The 20010-nt window shown below is 48.8% G+C and overlaps 1 protein-coding gene across 4 annotated transcripts in view; it reads left to right on the top strand.

The window, feature by feature from the left end:
• The first annotated feature begins 9448 nt into the window (after window positions 1-9448).
• Window positions 9449-20010, top strand: part of TMEM184B (transmembrane protein 184B) — a 57359-nt gene continuing 46797 nt past the window's right edge. For all 4 annotated transcript variants that reach the window (XM_077168819.1, XM_077168818.1, XM_077168817.1 and 1 more), the window contains exon 1: window positions 9449-9591. The gene's annotated coding sequence lies outside the window, so the exon portion shown is untranslated. The remainder of the gene's footprint in view (window positions 9592-20010) is intronic.

Raw genomic sequence — 20010 nt, 5'->3', positions numbered from 1 at the left:
TTCTCTACTCACAGTGAAATTAAGTTGCTAATAAGTTCCCCAGCTTAATTATTTGCTGCATCCTACACTATACATGTTTCAAAGTTACAATTTTAGTATTACTACTATAAATAAGCCTACTGATTAAAGGATTTTTTTTCCCGTCCTTTTTGTCTTTAGGATATTTCCCATTAAGGCCCTAGGTCAGAGGACAGTGCCCAGAAAGAATTCTTTTTCTCTGTGGTCCTTTTATTAGCTTTAAGAATGAATTAACGTCTTTTTCCTTTTTTTTAGTTTAATTTTATTTCTTGGATACGTAAGTCATTTAGGCTTTCAAAAGTCATGCAGTGTAAAAAGCTAAACTCAGGAAAGTCTGTTTGCCACCCACACCCCGTCCCTGCCCACCATTTTTATGGGTTTCTGGAAGGTCCTTCCCTTCCCCTCTTCCTGGTTTCCTGTTCAGGGAGCTGGTGTCCATGGGGGTGTACAGTGGCTGGCAGCCTCTCAGGAAGTGCCATTTATGCTGAGGCCAGAGGGGTGACCAGGATGTGTCAAGCAAGCAGTTTACTTTTAATAAATACGCCAAGCAGTCGCCAGGAAATTTTGCCCAGACTGGTGGGGGGAAACATGCCACCTGGTGACTCATTTTCATTCATGCAACAAACAAATGTTAATTGGGAATGTGTGACGTGCCAGGGGTGCCAGGTGCTGGGTTGAGGTGGAGCAGGGGAGGTAGGGAGCACGGGGTTTGGAATCTGGGGGCCTGGCCCAGCTCTCCGTGACCTTGGCCATCGCCTGTGTCTCAGTTTCCTCCCTGTAGAGTGGGGACAATGATACCTGCCTCAGGAAGCTGTCGGGATTAATAAGGCCATGGGAAACGTAAGGCATAGGTTTACAGGGCCAGGCCTATTCCCAGCCCTTTACTCATAACAATCCTATGAGGCTGGAGTATTTATGATCCTGTTTTAGTGAAAGCACTAAAGACCATAGCTCCACAGCCTATGGTCTTCACCTGTGCTGAAGCAAGGTCTTGGCTGACTGTTCAGTAGAGGGTGACCACGCATTTCAAACCCGGGGCTCTCAGCCTGCTCGCAGGGAGACAGACTAACAAGAAGTCCCAATACTGAATCCAGCCTGTGGTACCCAGCATGAATGAGAAATAAGGGAGGGAGAGATTGCCTCTGGTGTCATCAAGGTAGGTATTTCAAAGATACCTGAGTTAGGCCTTCAAATGTGGGTGGAGTTTGCCTAGAGGTGTGATGGCATGCATTCCTAGCACCAGGGAAACAGCATGTGCAAAGGCCCGGAGGTGTGAGCCAGCTTGATGCACTCAGAATTCCAAGCACCAAAGTGGGAAGGAGGCCACCTACAGCAGCTGAGGCTGGAGGACGTAGGAGCCAGATCCTGCAGAAATGGGGTGAAATACAAAGGCTGTTCTACTACCCACTTGAAAGCCGCTTATCCGTCTTGAGCCTTGGTTTCCCCATCAGTAAAACGGGAATAATGGTGTACAGAAGCTGAGGCTCCGCACTTAGCTTGGCTGTTTCAGTGCCCACTCCCCGACTTCCACCAGCCACACCTGCTCGGTGAGGAATCATTTATCTGTTCTGATTAGGGAAAGGGCACAGTGGATGCTAACTTGAGGAATATGCATTTGGCAACATTTCCTAGCGTGGGCAAGGAAAAGAAGGAGAAGCCAGGTAGACCGAACTGTTTCAGAACAAGGTCTGTTCTTAGCAGACTGAGGGGGTGGGTGGTGGGGGGGTGTCAGATGGCCCTATGGTGACCAACCTGGGTGCTCTGCAGGCTGGCCCATAGAAAGCTGGAACATGGAGAGAGAGAGAGACATCTCAGCCCCTAACCAAGGAGGGCTGGCCATTTTCCCCTTAGTGCCCTTTTCTTTTTTAAAAGGTTTAATTTGTGTCCAGAGAAGTGCACAAGTCTTGTGGGCACAGCCCAATGGTTTTTCATCTGTGTCTGTCTACACACCTGTGTATCACCACCCAAGGCAACGTAGAGGTTTTGTCCATGCTCTAGCAAATTCCTCATGCTCCTTCCCAATTGATATCCCAGCACACACTTCTAGATTCTATCAACAAGGGACCTTTGGCTTTTGGGGGGAACAGTCAGACTGGAGATGAAAAGAGAGTGAGGAGCTCAGGAGGTTGCAGGGAAGGGAAGGCCTGAGCGGAATGTGGTCCACTGGTGGAAGACACCTGCCAGTGCTCCTCTGAACTTCATCCCAGTCACATCCCCCATGCCTCCTGAGCAGATTCCCCTGTCCATTCCCCTATCCCTCACTCTTCTTACCCTTTGACTGAAGGCCGACCTTGGGGGGCAGGAGGCAGATCATGTGGACCCCCTGCAGCCAGCTCCAATGGGGACCACTCCGGCTCCCCTAAAGCTCACAGCCCCACCCTACTCAATTCCAAGCCCTGGGCTCCCCCCAAGCTCCCGCCCCACTGGTTTCAGCCTCCCTCCACTGCCCCCTGGGCCTCGGCCTCCCCCGTGACTGCTCTCCTGCACAGGCCACATCAGGAGTGGCAACAGGGCTGCAAATACACTCAGGAATCCAGCGCCCCATCTGTAAATTGGGGTCCAGCATACCTGCCCCACCCCCTCACGGCTGGGGTCTGTCTGGTGCCACACCCCTGGCTCTCTCCCCTTCCAGGCTGTTTCTCAAATTGAATGGCCAGAGGTTAGCATTGAGTCTGGGCTGGGGTCCAAGACTCTGCCCCTTCCCCACTGCCAAGGTCATGGAACTGTCCAAGCCAGAAACATATCAAAGGCAAAACTGCTGCTGCAACTGTACTCAATACCCCACCCCCACTCTCTCTCATTTGGAGGTACTTATAGCTAAGGACACCGAAGCCCCAGGTTCTCTTTCCTAACGTCTACAACCCAGTCATCCAAGCACCCATCAAATCACTCAAAGGAATAAACACATTCCAAACTCCAACCACGTGCTGCTCTGAACATCACTGACACACTCAAGCCACACTTCTTTGATGCCCGTTTCCCTTCCTGCACATGGGTTGGTGAGGGAGAGGGTCTGGGGCTTTGGACAAACAAACGCTGCTGCAGCGACAGCCAGCCACCTCCCTTCCTCCTCCTTCCTCTGGCCTCCCCCCTGCCACCTCTCCTTTCGTCCTAGCCTTGGGGGCCCCAGCAACCACCAACAGCATGTCCTGTTGGTGGGAGGCTCCATCCCATGGCTTATTGGAGTTCAGGATGCTGCACCTCTGGGGCTTGATGTCACCAAGGCTGCACTACCTGTGCAGGAGAGGCCGATGGGATGGGGGTCCAGCTCAGTCGTCTCCTAGGGTGAGGGAAGCAGAGGGCTCAGCCTGGGGTCAAGCGAGGAGCAAGGGGCAGCAGGGGGACCCCTACAGTATAGCTCCGCAGACCCTGGGAATGGGGCATCTTGGGTAATTATACCTCCCAAGGCCTTTCATCCTGCACCTTCAAAGCACCTGTGATTAAGGTGCAGCCCCCTTTGAAGCCACCTGTCCTCATTACCCAGGACAGGCTGATGAGTCAGCTGCAGCTTTGGGACGGGCCACCAGGATTCCTCCTCCCCCCTTCTCTCCCTTTCATGAAAGCCTCTCTGGGAAAGCCCCAGCTGCAGCTCCCTAGCCCCCCACCTGCCCCTGACTCACAGGCTGACCTCCCTTTGCTCGATGGTGGTGTTTCCAGGGTAGTTGACTGCTATACTTGAGTTTTGCAAAGACTCTGGAATGTGTTGCTGGTGATTCCAAGGAAACTTGCAGTAAATCCTTCTTTTGGGCCTGTGTTGGTTGGTTGGTTTGGGCTAAGTAATTTAAAGTGGACTCAACCAACTATGTTGGAGATATTTGTGTGTGTGTGTGTGTGTGTGTGTGTGTGTGTATGTGTGAGTGAGAGAGACAGGTAAAGGGAGCTCCTTCTCTCTTGCATCTCCAACTCACCCTCTCTCCACAACAACCCAGAAATCATTACCAGCCAGATCCCTGAATCACTCACACATGCCCCTGATGGCTGGCGTCTTCCAGGAATGGCCTTGCTTTGTCTGCTGTCTGGAACGCCACCACCCCACAGGAAGGGCCGTGTGAAGCCAGAGGCACTTTGCCCTGCTGGCTGATTTTCCAAGTTCCCTGGGGGTGCTGGGTTCATTTAGCAAACCTCCAGGGGGGCCTTCTGTGTGCCAGACTGCTCCAGTATAACTGGGGACTAGTCAAGTGGTTGCTCTGTGCTTCAGTTTCCTAGCCTGTCAAATGGGTTCATTGCTACTTGCTGAGATAATAAAGAGTATATTGCCTGGCACACAGTGTTCAGCAAATAGGAGCTGTGATGAAGGTGATGGTGAAGAAGAAAGATTATTAAGACCTGCTCCTTGTTTGCACTACATATTTTAAATATATATGCATTTTAAAATAGTATACATACATGCATGAAAATTCACATGCATAAGTATATTTACAAATAAGGCATATAGGAAATATTGTTCTGAATGATAATTTCTTTTTTTAACTCAATGACTGTTTTAGTTTTCTAGGGTAGCCATAGCAAAGTGCCACAAACCAGGTGGCGTCAAACAACAGAAATATACTGTCTCATAGTTCTGGAGGTAGAAGTCCGAAGTCAAGTAGAATTATGCTTCATCAGAAACCTGCAGGGGAGAATCCTCCCTCACCTCTTCCAGCTTCTGGTATGTATTAGTTTTTCAGATGCTAAAACAAATATCATACAAGGGGTTGGTTTAATGACAGGCATTTATTGACTCATGAATAAGGCTTGCTTCCTCCTGGGCTTGCTGGGCAGCAATCTTTGGGATTCCTTAGCTTTCCTGTCACATGGCAATGCACAGGGTGACATCTTCTTTCTCTTCTGCATTCTGTTGACTTCCTGCTTTGGGCGGCTCCCGGTGGCTTCCTTTTCCGTGTCCAATTTCCTTTGCTTACAAGGACTTCGACATATTGGATAAAGGCCCACCCTCATCCAGTTGGGCACAGTTTAATAACATCTTCAAAGGACCTGTTTACAAATGGGTTCACACCCACAGGACCGGGGGTTGGGACCTGAGCATACCTTTTGTGGGGTCATGATTCAATCCCCAGCATAGGTTTTCCGGCCATCCTTGGTATTCCTTGACTCGTAGATGCGTCTGTCTCCATTTTCACATGGATTTCTCCCCTCTGTCTTTCTGTCTATACCCAAATTTCCTCTTTTATAAGGACACCAGTCATAATGACACGAGCCCACCTTAATAAAATTTGACCTCATTTTAAACTAATTGTATCTTCAAAGACCTGATTTCCAAATAAGGTCATGGGAATAGGACTGGGGGTTAGGACTTGAATGTGGGTTTTGTTTGTTGTTTTTTTGTTACAATTCAACCCATTACAATGACATAGCTGGAGGGAATCAAAGTTGTATCAGGGACCTGAAGGAGGAGTTAGGAACTAAGGGGTGGAGGTGGAGGTGAGGAGGAAGTGTCCATTCCAGGTGATGGGAGCAGTAGTGTGGGGCCCTCATGCCACGGACAAAAGGTAGCTGCTGGAAATGAGCCATTGATGGCTGTGTTTGGGACAGGTTTATTTATACAAAATCGACTCTACTGGGTTTGTTTGCATTTCCAGTTCCAAACAGGAATTTCAGAAAGAGCCATTTTCCTCTGTTCATTATCTCAGATATTAGAAACAAGACTTATTGAATATTTATAATGTGCCAGGTTCTGTTATAATGGCCACATTTGCTCACTTAATCCCCACGTGAGAGGATGGTTCTGTTACCCCCATTTTACAAATGAAGAGACTGAGGCTCAGAGAGGTTCCCAGCTTGTCAGTGGTGGAGCTGGGATTCCAACAGGAGATATGGCGACTGCACGGGCGAAAGGTCTCCAAAGACCCACCCACCACCTGGCTCTGTCTTAACTCCCTCCATCTCAGCCCTGTCCCTGATCTTCCTTTGTGGAACCTCAGATAGAGCTCTGCCTTGAACTTCCCAATTAAGGGAGCCAGGACGTTCTCTTTGATTCGTTTGAATGGCTTTTAGTTTGTTGCAACGGAAAAGGCTTACTGTAGTAAGAAATATAGATGGTAGCATGGCAGTCAGCCACTTGCAGAGTTCTCTGCTGGCATTTCATACATGTAAAACAGGACAATCCTGCAGGGGGGACTTTCTTAACTCCATTCATTGGTGGGCAAACTGAGACTCGGAGAGGTAATGCCACATGCCTGAGATGGTCCTGCTGGCAGATGGAACGGGCCCATGCTCCAGTCTCCGTGGCACCCCTGGGGATGAGAGGGAGACCCAGAGGCTTCAGGTAAATGGACCTCAAGTGCTCTGAACACTGGGCCATGCATCAGCTTGTCCTGCTGAGGCCACTTCTGTTCCCGCCATACTTTCCTGCCAGGGGGCAGGAGTGGATTTGAGGTGGAGGGAAGAATGGGGGTAAAAGGCCTCCTTTCTACCTTCCCAGAAGGGCAACTGTCACTGGTCAGCAACCTTTAGGACAACAAGCCAGACTCGCTTCTTGTCTGTGGGTAATTACCGAGCTGGGCCTGGTCCCTAGGTTGGCTTTCAATCTGGTGGGGGAGATAGATGCCTTCAGATGGGTTATGGTGCCAGATGAGAACCAAACAGACACGGAAACAATAAATCATTTCTTTAAGTAACTTTTCCCCCTGTTTTGAATATATTACATGCTTTTACAAGCACATTTTGGAAAATGGAAAGAAGACTAAAAAAGAAAGGAACCAATGTTCACAATCCTGTCTTTTCCTAAGCTTTGTTTCACAGAGTTGAGAGCAGGCTATCATGCAAATTTATTACTGTCTTTTCACTCAATATTATTTCCTTATCATCCCCCCATGCTATTAGAAATGTATGGGGAGACTTTTAATATCTGTACAATGTGCCACATTTTGGGAGCTCTGTAACTTACTTAATCTTCTTGAAGAACTGTCAGGTTATTTTCAATATTGCGTTAGAAGCTAATTCTAACAGGATGGGGGGAAGGGAAAGTAGGGGGAGGTGGGGATCAAAGAGGAACCAAAGATGAGCGCCGATTTGGTCTTTGAAGGAAGATGAACTGTTTGCCAGGTAGAAGGGGTGGAGCCGGAGGTGTGGCCAGGCCTTCTTTGTTCAGTAACTAGTGGCCGGCTGAGGAGCTGTTTCTAACCACCCAGAGCTAAGGGGAGGCCTCAGCCGGGATGGTGGCCAAGGGCATGGAGTGGAGGCGACAGATGTGAGCAGTGTCTTTGAGCCTAGTTGGAAAGAACCAATGGACAGCGATGTGTGTGTGTGCGTGTGTATGTGTGTGTGTGTGTGTATGTGTGTGTGGTGGGGGAGGGGTGGGGTTAAGTGTTTATCTTCATTTTGATAAGCCTGGGGGAAGAGGGAGGGGCAGAATCTTGAGGGAGGGTTTTACCTCCCAGCTGGGAACAACCCAAGAGGGCTCCTAGTGCCACCTGCTGACCTGCCATGTCACCCAGGCAAGGTGACTTTCTGTCTTTGAGCCCCTCTTTCCTTTCTGGCAACCCAAGCCTAAAAATACCTACCACCTGCTTTGGTCCCAGACTGGGAGTCTGGGGCCTCTGTAAGTTGAGACCCCAGAGTGCCCCTGAGCAGATGCTAAGAACCTGAATCAGATGTGGTTTGGCCTGTAGACGCTGGGGGTGGGGTGGAATGGGGTGGGAGAGGCGTGGATTTTTGTTAAGTTCCTGAACTAAGGATATGGTGATCACTGGGACAAGGACTTTGCCCTGGAGGGACAAAAATGATTAGGATAATAAAAAATAAATGGTCAGGATGCAATTGGTAAGCCTTGTTCTACAGATGGAGACAGCCCTGAGGAACTTCCTAACCTGGGGCTAGGAAGGAATCTCTGCATAGGGTTTTATTTTTGCAGGATCTTCCTTTGTGCCTCGGAATAGCTTTTGAGCATGTTGCTTAGGTCAGTCCCTGTACTAAGTAGAGGGATTTCATCAGGAAAGAAAAAGGACACAAATTTTTGTCCTCATAGAGCTTACATTCTCCTGTCTGAAGGTAAACAGTAAAAAACAATAAATAGGTAAACTATGTAACATGATAGAAATTGGTATGGGGAAAAAAATCGAGCTGGGTAAGGGATGGATCAAGTGGGATAGATGTGGGATTTTTGCAATTTCACTAGGGTGGCCAGGGCAGCCCCCAGTGAGAGGGGGTAGGTGAAAAAACCCTCGCGGAAGGTAGGAGACGGACCATTTGGATATTTGGTAGATTAGTGATCCAGGTAGGGAGAATACCAATGCAAACGCCTTGAGGCCCAGAGTGTTTGGCTTGTTCTAGAAACAGGGGTTCAGTGCGGAGGGAAAGAACCAGTAGAAGATGAGGTCAGATGTGTACAGTGGGGAGGGCATTGTAAGGACTTCTAAAGAGGTTGGCTTTTACTAAGAGTGAAATGGAAAGACCCTGGAGGGTTTTGAGCAAAGAAGTGCCATGTTCTGATTTGGATTTAAAAAAAAAAAGCCTTCTGGTTCCTATATTGACATACTCTGGGACGGGGCACAGGGTTGGAAAAGGGAGACCCATTAGGAATACATCACAATAATCTGGGCAGAAACTGGACCAGTATGGTAGATGTATTTTGCAGAAGAACCAACAGGATTTCTTTCAGGGGCGGATGGAATGGGGGTAGATTCAAGGGTTTTGGGTCCCCCGGGATTGAAAGGCTGGGGTTGCCATCAGTGGATGGGACGGAAGCTTTGGGGTGGGGAGCAGGTGTGTGTGTGTGTGTGTGTGTGTGTGTGTGTGTGTGTGTGTGGCGGTAGAGGTGCGTTCAGTTGTGAAAAACGTTGATTTTGAGATGCCTACTGGGTCTCCAAATAGTGTTGAGTACGCATTTCAGGGGAGACGTCTGGACAGAAGCTATAAATTTGGAAATCTTCAGCATATCAACGCTAGAACTTGATTTTATATTTTTCATTTAACCCGAGTAAGGTGTGGTCCTGGCAAACAGAAATGGAACTAGGCTGCTTGAATAATATCTTAAGAATTTTGTTAGTTAGGCAGCCTAGAGCTAGGTGCGGCAAGGAAGAAGTGTGGCTGGTGGAGTGGGAAGATAAAGCCTCTTTCTGAGCTTAGCAATTTTATCTCGCGCAGTTGCACCCAACCCTTCGAATACAGTCTTTCCACAGTTCCACATGCATCCTTCACTCAACAAATAATCATTATATTGTGTCATCTGCAAAACAGGCTGCAAAACGGGAATTAGGACTAAGAGCAGTTTAATGCCAGAGAGAAGCGAGTGTAGGGGATAGGGCTGGAGCCCGCGGGCCTGACTCGCTGGCCCCGGTTCCTGCAGCAGGGAAGGCTCTGCTGGGGTTGGCCTTGGGGTTCAGAGAGGGCTGGGGGCTCCGCGAGCGGCCCCTTTAAGGCTGGGCGGGTGATCTCAGCCGTGCTCTTCCCGCCCCGCCCACCCCAGCGGCGCTCCCAGTGCGCAGGCGCGTCGCGGCGGCATCCCGCGGGGTCTGGGACGCGGCGGCGGCGGCGAAGACACCCGGGCTGTGGCGCCGCGCGGTAACTCGGCCGGTCAGCACTCTGGTCGCCGCACTTCGCCCGCACACGCAGCCGCCGCCATGGGCTCCTGAGGTACGCCGGCCTGCCCGCCTCGCGCCGGAGACCCCGGATGGGGGCGGGGGGGGACGGCGACTGCGGACTCCTGGGGGCGGGGGGCGCTACTCCATTTGGCAGAGGCCCGCGCGGGGCCGCCCCGCGGGTCGCGGTGGCTGCGGATGCCCGGGCGGGGAGAGGGTGAAGGCGGTGGGGAAGAGAAGGGGCGACCGCCGCCCCGCGCGCCCCGCCCTGCCGGGCCCCCTTCTCGCCGACGTGGCGGGGACCGCGACTGGCGTGAAATCGGACCTGCTTGTGGAGGTGGCTGGGGGCAGGGAGTGGCGCGGATGGACAGGCCCCCTGCTAGTGGGTTTGTGCGTGCCAGGGTGGGTGTACTGGCGCCTGGCACGGCCACGTGAGTGGGGGAGACATCCGTGCCCTGTGTGGTGGCTGTGATCCTGGAGGGCGGTTCTTAGGGCCTGGCCTTTGGGTTGCCTGAATGGAGGGTGTACATGCTTTGCGCACAGGTCAGCGTGTTAGGAGGGGCCCCAGTGGGAACCTGGGTCTGCAAGGACTATGCCTTGAAAATCATTGGTTTAGGATGTGTGCATCCTCCTGTGGGTTGCACATTTCTTCCCAGGGCACACCTTTGACACCTTGCTTGGTTCTGTTTGCATCTATTGCCAGGTGGCTCCAGGCCATTGCAAGGTAGTGGGGGTGGGGGCTAGCCCGGGTGTCTGTTCCCAAACCATATTCCCTCTGGAGGTAGTGCACGGCTGGATTTTTCACCCCTTCTTGGGAGGGCATCATGAGGTAAAGCAGATGTTTGCGTGCCTGACACCTGTATGTGAAGTTGAAGGGGCCATGTATTATTTATCTGACTGGTTCCTAGCTTGTGCTTTCTGTTAGGAAGAAGCAGCAATCTGTGCCCTGGAGGCTTGTGTGCTGCGGAGTCTGCCAGGCAAACAAGCTCACTGTGCACCTGTAGAGGATGCAGGTCTCAGAGGTGTGACTTCCTTGACAGGTTATGTTTGCAGCGTCCCTTCATTTTCAGCATACTTGGCGGTTCCCCTAGGCTCTGTACATATTGGGTCATCTTGTTGGAGGATGCTGTGAGTGTCAGAGCTGGGGCTGAGGGGTGGGAGGGCCTCAGCAGCCAGGCCTGCATACCCACTTTGTTAGGCCCTGAATGCACACATGATGCCTCTGGCCTCAGGGAGCTTGCAGGCAGGTGGGGGAATCAGACTTGGAAACAAGTAATTATAGTGATGTGAAAAATAAAAAACGAAGGAATAGAGGTGGTGCAGAGTGGGTTCAGTGCTGGGAGAAGGCAGACGAGCCTGGCAGAAAAACTCCAACAAAAGTGGACAGTTAATTTAAGCTTGAAGGATGAATATCTAACCTTTATTCTTCTGGTGCTTTTGTGTTTTCCACACAACAGCTGTGTGAGTGAGGAACTGTTGTTATGCCAGTTTGTAAATGAAGAAACTGAGGCTGAGACAGAGTACATGACTTGCTTGTTCCTGGTACATGGAAGACCTGGATGGAGCCAGACCTCTCTCTCGCTGCCTCGTAATTTATTGAGTGTCTATTACATACCAGGCACCATGCGAGGAGCAGAGGGGACTAAAGATGAATGGGATCTGGTGCCTGCCCTCTAGGCAATTCCCAGTTTCACGGGAGATAGGTATAGAGAGTGACCCCAATCTGGACGTGAAGCCTGGATAGCCAGTGTGGGTGGAGAAGGCACTGTGAATTCCCCCAGGTGGTGTCATGGGCAATCTGGACACCTTTGTGCAGCCCCTGGGACCCTGGGTGAGCTGTAAGTTCCTCCCACAGAAGTGGTGCGTTATGCAAGAAAGCCCCTTCTGAAGCTCTCCCCGTGTGTGAAGTGAAGAGTTTCAAGGCAGAATGGGTGTGTGTGATCCGCTTGTCCTAATTCACTCACGTTGGCTGAGTTCTTTGGAGCTTGGGCTTCTGTCTCCATGTGGTTTTCTCCCAATTTGCTTTGATGATTTTGCTCTTGAATTCTGGCCGATTGGCCGTAGCCTTTTCCCTGAGAGGGGTTCAGTGCTATTTTCAGTTCCTGCTGTGCTCATTTATCCCTGTGAATTCCCTGGAGTGGAAACAGCCTCAGTGAGGCAGGGGACAGCCTTCATTGTTTTGAAACCCAGTAACAGCAACTGCCCTTCTTTCGCCACAGGGCCTTAGGCTGGGGCTTTGGGTGTGTGAGTTCTGGGGGGCTGGCAGCTGGGTTCTGGGCGAGCTCTGGGTTGGGCCTGCCCCAGGAGCAGCAGCCCCAGGAGCTTCGGCCCGAGGTGCTTGTTGGGTGTAAGAACTGACTGAAGACTTGCCTGCAGCGCACTAAGCTGGGCCTGGCTCTTGCCTTCTGAGGGTTCGTCACTGGCTGAAAAAGATAGACACATAAAAAAGTGAGCAAGACAGTGCTTTCCTTATATGAACACAGGGCCCCAAGGTGGCCCAGACAGCATAGGGACAACAACTCGTTTATTAAGCACTTACTGTGTGCCAGGCACAGATCAAAGCACTTTCATGAATTACTGCATTTCATCCTCCCAGCCCCTGCCCAGCCCCCGCCCAATGAGGAGGGCACCTATGACCATCCTCATTTTGTAAAGGAGGCAGCCTAGAAGGCTTTGAGAGAAAAGTTATGCCAAGGTCACACAGCTGGGTGGAGCTGAGCTTTAAACCAGACCATCTCACCTTGGAGCCCATGCTTTCCTACCGTTCTGACCCTGGAGTGTGCTGGAAGTTTCCTAGAAGTCAAGTTGTCCTGAGCCTTAGAGGATGAGTGGTGCTTGACCCATGGAGAGAGAAGAGGGCATTCCAGGTGGAAGGAACCCAGGGGCAGAGGTGTGGAGGCCTGACACACCTCCATGCTCAGGTGGCTGCCATGGGCCCCAGGCACAAGGACTTCTGCCCAGAAGTTTGAACCTGGGCTTGTTGTCATCAGCTGGGAGTCCCTTAGGGTTTCACAAAGGAAGTGACGCCATCAGTCTGATGTTACAAGACAGTGTTACTCCCCAGCCTCCTTACTTTTTTCCCACAACTAACTCCAAAAAGATGTGGCCTCTTTTAGTTTCCTCTCCCTTGGGCCACTGGCATCCTTCCCCTTTTCTTCCTCCTGTCTCTCCTGGTCTCGATAACCCCATCGGATAAGGACAGGCTCTGGAGCTTGCAGTTGTATTGGCATCTTATAATGGTGTCTTCTCTACCACTGGCCTCCGCTGCTGGCTATGAAAAGCTCCACTGAACTGGAGCTTTTTCTTTTCTTAGGAGAACTGTCTTCTCATGCCCTCTGGGGTGGGTGTGGACAGCCCAGTCCCTTCCCCCTTTGAGAGCTATGGTAGCTGTCCCTCGCCCACACCCCATACTTAAATAGAGGCAGCTGCAGTGGTGAAAAGGGCAAGAGTCAGAGCCAGGATCCTTGGGTTTACCCCTGATTTCCTTTGTAAAATTACTGAAGATCCCTACCGTGCCCAGCAGGGTGCTGGACTGGGTCGTATTCCAGGCAGCTGTGAGCACTCCCTTGGCGGTGCCCTGGAGGGGCAGAATAGGCTTCATCCTTCCCACTGGGGCTGAAAGCTGTGGGACTGGGCTGCTCCACCGGGGGTCTTTGCCGGGCCCTGAAGCACAGCTGAGGGGGGTCCACTGGGAGTGTCTGAGACGCCTCTGTGGAGGAGGAGACAGGTGAGCAGGGCCCTGTGGGACAAAGGGAGCTCCATACTGGGAGTTGGCCTGGAGGCATGGGCGCTGAAGGACCGGTGACCTGATTTTATTGGACATAGACGGTGTGGCAAGGGGTGGCTGGAGATGTCTTTGACAAGTTAGCAGTTGGAGAGACCAGGGAGCCATTGAAGGTTTCAGCTAGGGAGCGACACGATCAGATTTGTGATCCACAGAGGTGACACTGGTGGCTGTGTGAAGGTAAACTGAGGCAGAACACGGCCAGGCTGGAGTCCAGGACAGAAGTGATGAGGGTTGAACTAAGGCTGTCTCCATGGTGATGGAGAAGAGGAGTTTAAGAGTCTGGTAGATGGGGTGTATGTGCTGATGGTACCTGGGACATGAGGGGAGGAGTCAGAGAGGACCCCTGAGCATTGGGAAAGAAGGCTGAGCATTCAGGAGGGGCCAGAATGCTCACTGGGGGCCCAGGAGAAGGAGAGGCCCATTTGGGGTTGTGGGAGAAGGAGATAATGACTGAACAGCCCTGGGGATCCTGAGAGAGCACAGAAAGGAAATTGGGAAAGGTGGGTTTAAGTCCTTGGTCTTGCTGGCCCTGTGGACTTGGACAAACTGCTTACCAGGTTTTAATTCCCCTTCTTTAAAAATAATAATGAAAATAATAAAGGAAGGGTGGGCCACGATGGCTCAGCAGCCAGAGTTCTTGCCTGCCATGCCGGAGACCCGGGTTCGATAACTGATGCCTACCCATGCAAAAAATGAACAAGCAAACAAAACAAAACGGAAGATGACATAATGTCCTTCATTTGTAAAGTGGAAGTAATAAAAGTGCCGCCCTCATAGGGCTAACTATCTGAGGTCCTCAGACCTCACCACAGCACCCAGCAGGCATGTAGTACATCCCCAGTAAATGTTGGCTTTTTCCCTATAGCCACTGAGTTTCTTCGTGCCAGCATGTGGGGAGCTGGACATGGCAACCACCTTCACAGAGCTGAGTCCATCTAGGGTGAGAGACACCAAACACACAAGGGAACAGCGTGTGCAAAGCATAGGTCTGAGTTCATTTCTGTAAAATTGTTTTAACTCTAGGACTCTATACTCAGCCCTCAGCAAATGTTAATTGCTTGTGATCTTCTTAGCCTCAGAGGAGGGAAGGGAAAGAGGTGGAAGGGGAGAGGGCCATGGGGAGTAGAATTGGAACGTTGTTTGGGTTTTCTCATCATTCTGATCCCCACAACCTCCACCTCTGCTGGTGCCGGGAGCTCAACGTGGCCCAACAAGTCAGCAGTCATCCCTGCCAGGCACTGACTCTCATGCTCCGTCTTTCCTAAGGACAGAGGAGGATCAGATCGAATGCAGAGGTAGTTGAGAAGTGGGGATTAGACTGGACACCCAGGCAACACTTGTCTGCATGTTGGCTGCTCATTTAGCATGGCTGAAACCCTGAGCTTGGGCAGGGCACAGAGGACAACTCATGGCTTCTGGTTGGGAATTTTTCTAGTCTTAGGTTAATGATGGCCCTGTGGCACTGAGCATTGCCCAGAGTAGGTGCTGAAATAGTTTTTGGCTAAACGAATAAATGACTGGATGAAGTGATGGCATTCCCACTCAGGAAAAAGCTGGAATGTGATAGATGTTAATACCAAACAGAATGGGATTGTTTATTAGGACTGAACTTACATTAGGAGCCACCAGCACATTAAACAGCTTCGGGCAGCCTTGGGCAGGTTCTGTCTGATGGTCTGGTGGGTCTCAGGCCTGTGATGGAGACAGGAAGCCCTGCAGACACCTCCTTTTCCTTCTCCCTTAGGGCGGAAACAGAGGGGAAGATCCCACCCAGAAAACCTTTGTGCCTAACTTGCGTCACTTCCAGCTCTACCTTTTTTTTAAAAAGTCACACACATCTAAATGAACATTTGATGGAAAGTTTGCAGTGTTGATCATAGTGTTTCAGCCTTTTAAGAACAATAGGCTTCTCTGATTTAAAAAATAAGTACTTGCTGATTATAATAAACTTGGAATCCAGGAAAGATTAGGGATGAGAATAAAAATCACCCCAGATTTCATAATCAGAAAATAATCAGTGTTAAAGTTTGGGTGTTTTTTCTTTCTAGGCATAAACATGTGTTAGCCCATTGTTCCTTTAATGCTGGGTCGTAAGTATTTAACCGTAAAATAAAAAAAGTCAGCCATAGACATAAAAGAGTCAGAGAAGTTTCCAAACTGTCTTGGTGTTTTACTTCAAGTTTTCTGCAGGGAAGATGAAGTCACCAACATTTTTTTTGGAGGGGGGAGTTTTTTTTTTAATAAGAGAAGTTGTAGGTTTACAGAACAATCGTGCATAAAATATAGGATTCCCATATGCCGCCCTATTATTAATTCCTTGTATTGGTGTGGTACATTAGTCACCAACCTTTTTGTCAGGTAACACGATGGCGTGAGTGGTGGACAGAGCACTGGACTGAGTCAGAAAACCTGAGTGATGATAGTGGGTGAGTCATTTGGTCTCTCTGAGCCTCACCCTCTAATGGGACTACTAACACCTGCTCTGCCCACCTCCAGGCTCAGGTGAGGTCTCAGCCTTGAGCTCTCCAAGAGAGAGGGAGGGGCTGGCTTGGAGGGGGAGCACAGGTTTATGGTTTTGGGAATATGGAAGGAGAGGGTGTGTGAGGTGAGTATGTTACTTCTTCCCGAACATGAAGTATGTTTGGTGAGCCTCTGGACATTTCCCTTCTCTCTGGGGAGCTGGGAACCCAGCTACAGCCTGCATCCTTTTTATCTGCAGACTGTCCCCTTAGGTTAGCTGTCCCCTGCAGAAAGACCTTAGGTTAGCTGTCCCCTGTAGAAATGGTAGAGTGAGACCTCTGAAAGTCACTGCAAGTGACACCCTGAAAGGGCTCTTCAGATCAGAATGTCTCCCTGCCACGGGGTACATGTGTGGAGTTGGGTACCTTTATTTTTCTCTTTGCTACAGCCTCTGTGCACTGCCTATACCCAGAGGAGACCCTGCCCTGCTCTGCTGGGTGGTGCCGCTTTCTGGGTCTTCATGTATGGGAAAGCTCTGAGGAAAAAGAATTCATGCTATGGCTCCTATGTCTGGCGGGACCTCCTAGTTTCCACCACTAGCATCTGTGATATATATATATATATTTTTTTCAACTTTTTACTTGTGAAATATATATACAAAAAAACAATACATTTCAAAGTACATTGCAACAATTAATTATAGAGCAGGTTTCAGAGTTTGGTGTGGGTTACGGTTCCACAATTTTAGGGTTTTCATCAGTGATGTTTTATTTCATCTAGAATGATCAGAGAATCTGGAATTCTGTCAGCAACATTTTTGGATATTTTTATAAGGCATGACAATAGGTGTTGATGAATTGAGGAGGTGAGAATACTGATGAATACTGATATATTAATATATGCTAATTCTGATTATTAAAACGTGCCATTATATTAACTATTTAATATTATACTCGCTGGAATTTGAGTAGGTTTTTGCAGTATGCAAATTACATTTCACATTTCATTTAATCTTCTTAGCAGCCTTGGAACCTTGAAATTATTGCATGTGTTTTGTAGACGAAAGCAGTGAGGCTTAGAGGGTGAATTTGCTAAAGGCCTGTAGAAGGAAGTGCCCAGGTTTTCTGATTTCAAATCCTATGTCTTTCTTGCTCTGACTGGCCTCCTTCAGATCAGCCTCTGCCCTCTGAGAGCATGCAGTCCCACTGAATGCCCAGCAGATTGAATTGCTGCTTAGATTTAGAAAGTGCAGTGTGAGGTCCAGGTGGGTGCAGTGGGAGCTGCAGGGGCAGGAGTGTGCACTGCCTGGGGGAGGGGATTCCGCTGAAGAGTGAGTGCTGCCTGGGGGAAGGGCAGTGAGGTGGGGGCTCTCATGGACAGTGGGAGGTCGGCAGGTGGAGAAGTGGGGGATGGGCTTTCCAGGTAGAGGGACCACCTTGAGCCCACACACAGGCATGAAACAGGCAGGTACATTGAGGAGTGGCAGCCAAGTGAGGCCTCCAAGGTATTGCGGGTCACAATGTAACTTCCAGGAGGAGGAATTCAGTGGTTTTTAAACAAATAAGGATCAGTGAAAAATCTAGATTTACCAAACAGTACATATTTGCTTTACAAAGAAAGATCTGTGCATTGTGCATTGGTTAGACAAATTTTAATAGCAAATAACCTCCGAACATTTAAATCTGATTTGGTTTACAGAAGTGCTTGGCTGTCTTAAGTCACAGCACGGGCAGGGAAACAGGAAGTTGGCACATGGTCTTTGTCTCAGTGCTGCCTTTGGTTCGCCAGGAGGTGACAGAGATCATTTCTTTTTTTCCCGTAGTTTTCAGTTGGGCTGGAGTCATGGAGATAGGGGGAGCTCTGCCCTGCTCCCTGTATTTACCCCACTGGCCTCATGGGAGGAAGGCCATCAGGTATTCCCGAGACCTGCCTCTGTCCTCAAGTTGCCCACTGGACTGGTAGTGCTTACTGAGGTGACGGGTGCTGTTAGGCACATGTGTTATGTAACAGTCCGTGATACACCCAGGAGGAGAGGGAATGTGCAAAGTGTGTGTTCTTTTTTGTTTTTTTCTTTTTCTTTTGGTGTTTGCTTTTATTTTTTTGAATATTTTTATTGAGAAATATCCATGTACACACAGTCCAACCATACCATGCAATCAGTGGCTCACAGTATTGTTACCTAGTTGTGTATTCATCACCGTGATCAATTTTAGAACATTTACATCACTCCAGAAAAAGAAAAAAAAAAACTCATTCGTCCTATCCCCTTATCACTCCCTCTCATTGATCCACAGTATTTCGATCTACTCTTTCTACCCTTTATCTCCTCTATTATTTATTTAATTTTTTAATACTTTTTTTTTTTACTCAATTGTTCTTACCCTGTACAAAAGGAGCATCAGACACAAAGTTTTGACAATCACACAGTCACATTGTAAGAGCTATATAGTTATACTGTCTTCTTTAAGAATCAGGGCTACTGGAACACAGTTCACCAGTTTCAGGCATCTCCCTCTAGCCACTCCAATACAACATAAACTAAAAAGGGATATCTATGTAATGCGTAAGTTAACCTCCAGGGTAACCTCCTAACTCTGTTTGAAATCTCCTAGCCACTGAAACTTTAATTTGTCTCATTTCTCTCTTTCCCCTTTTGGTCAAGAAGGCTTTCTCGTTCCCATGATGCTGGGTCCTGGGTCATCCCTGGGAATTAGGTCCCACATTGCCAGGGAGATAAACACCCCGGGAAATCATGTACTGCATAGAGAGGAGGGCAGTGAGTTCACCTGCGAAATGGGCATAGAGAAAGAGAGGCCACATTGGAGCAACAAAAGAGGCTCTCTCCAGGGATGATTCTTAGGCACAATTGTCAGTAGGCTTAGCCTCTCCTTTGCAGGAACAAGCTTCATAGGGTGAGCCCCAAGATCAAGGGTTCAGCCTGTTGAATTGGTTGTCCCCATACTAACAAGGACTGAATACTATAAGAATTTTAAATTGTGTTTTTCAGAGTTTGATTATTGCAAAATAAAGCAAATTTCATAACTGTTATTTAAATGAACCATTACATGAAGCAACAGCCAAATATGTTCAAGAATTTTATAAACTTGTTATAGATATTAGCCCAGAACTTAGATTTTTTTTTGCATGGGCAGGCACCGGGAATTGAACCCGGGACTCCAACATGGCAGGTGACAACTCTACCTGCTGAGCCACCATGGCCCACCCCAGAACTTAGATTTTATCAACACTTTGCAAAGCTCAACTTTGTGATAGATTATGATTGTATCACCTTCAGTCTTGGCTATTTGTTTATTCAGCATGGCCTTCACAAGATTTTGTCTCTTGAGAAAAAAAGAGTTTTTCTTCAGAACGTGTACATTCACATGGTTCAGAATTAAAAAAAAATACACTTTTAAATGTCTCCTTCCCACTCTTAGCACCCAATTCCCCTTCCCTGCAGTGTTACAGTTTCTTAAATATTCTGAGATATTTTACTTAAATGGTACTGTACACAGTGTTTTTCAGCTTATCCTTTCCACTTAAGATATTTTTGAGACATCTCACATCAGTACATAAAGAATTTCTTGATTCTTTTTTTACAACTGCATAGGATTTCATTGTATGGATGTACTGTCATATGGATGGACCATAATGTATTGGAACAGTTCTTACTGACAGATATTTTGATTATTTCTATTTAATTCTTACTGAATTTAATAACTCATACATAGGTGTGGTAGTTAGGTTCAGGTATCAACTTGGCCAGGTGTAGGTACCTAGTTCTGTTGCTGTGGACATGAGCCACATGAAACTCATCTGTTGCTGATTACGTTTGCAGTCGGCTGGGAGGCATGCTTGCTGCAGTGAATGATGTTTGATTTAGTTGGCTGGTGCTTAAATGAGAGGGCTCAGCATAGCACAGCCCAAGCAGCTCAGCACACCTCATCTCAGCACTCACAGCCAGCCCAGGCCTTTGGAGATGCAGAAAGAAATCTCCCTGGGGAAAGTTGTCGGAACCCAGAGGCCTGGAGAGAACGCCAGCAGAGATCACCCTGTGCCTTCCCACATAAGAAAGAGCCTCAGTTGAAAGTTAGCTGCCGTTCTTCTGAAGAACTAATGAAATAAACGTCTCTGGTGTGTTGCTTTCCAGCAGTTAGCAAACTAGAACAGTAGGTCATATTGTACATTAGTAAGTTTCTGTAAGATACATTCTGAAATGGAAATTAC

This window comes from Tamandua tetradactyla, chromosome 7, assembly GCF_023851605.1.
Source record: "Tamandua tetradactyla isolate mTamTet1 chromosome 7, mTamTet1.pri, whole genome shotgun sequence".
Lineage (NCBI taxonomy): Eukaryota > Metazoa > Chordata > Mammalia > Pilosa > Myrmecophagidae > Tamandua > Tamandua tetradactyla.
The sequence above is the reverse complement of the archived record's forward strand: the minus strand, read 5'-3'. Positions and strand labels throughout refer to the sequence as shown.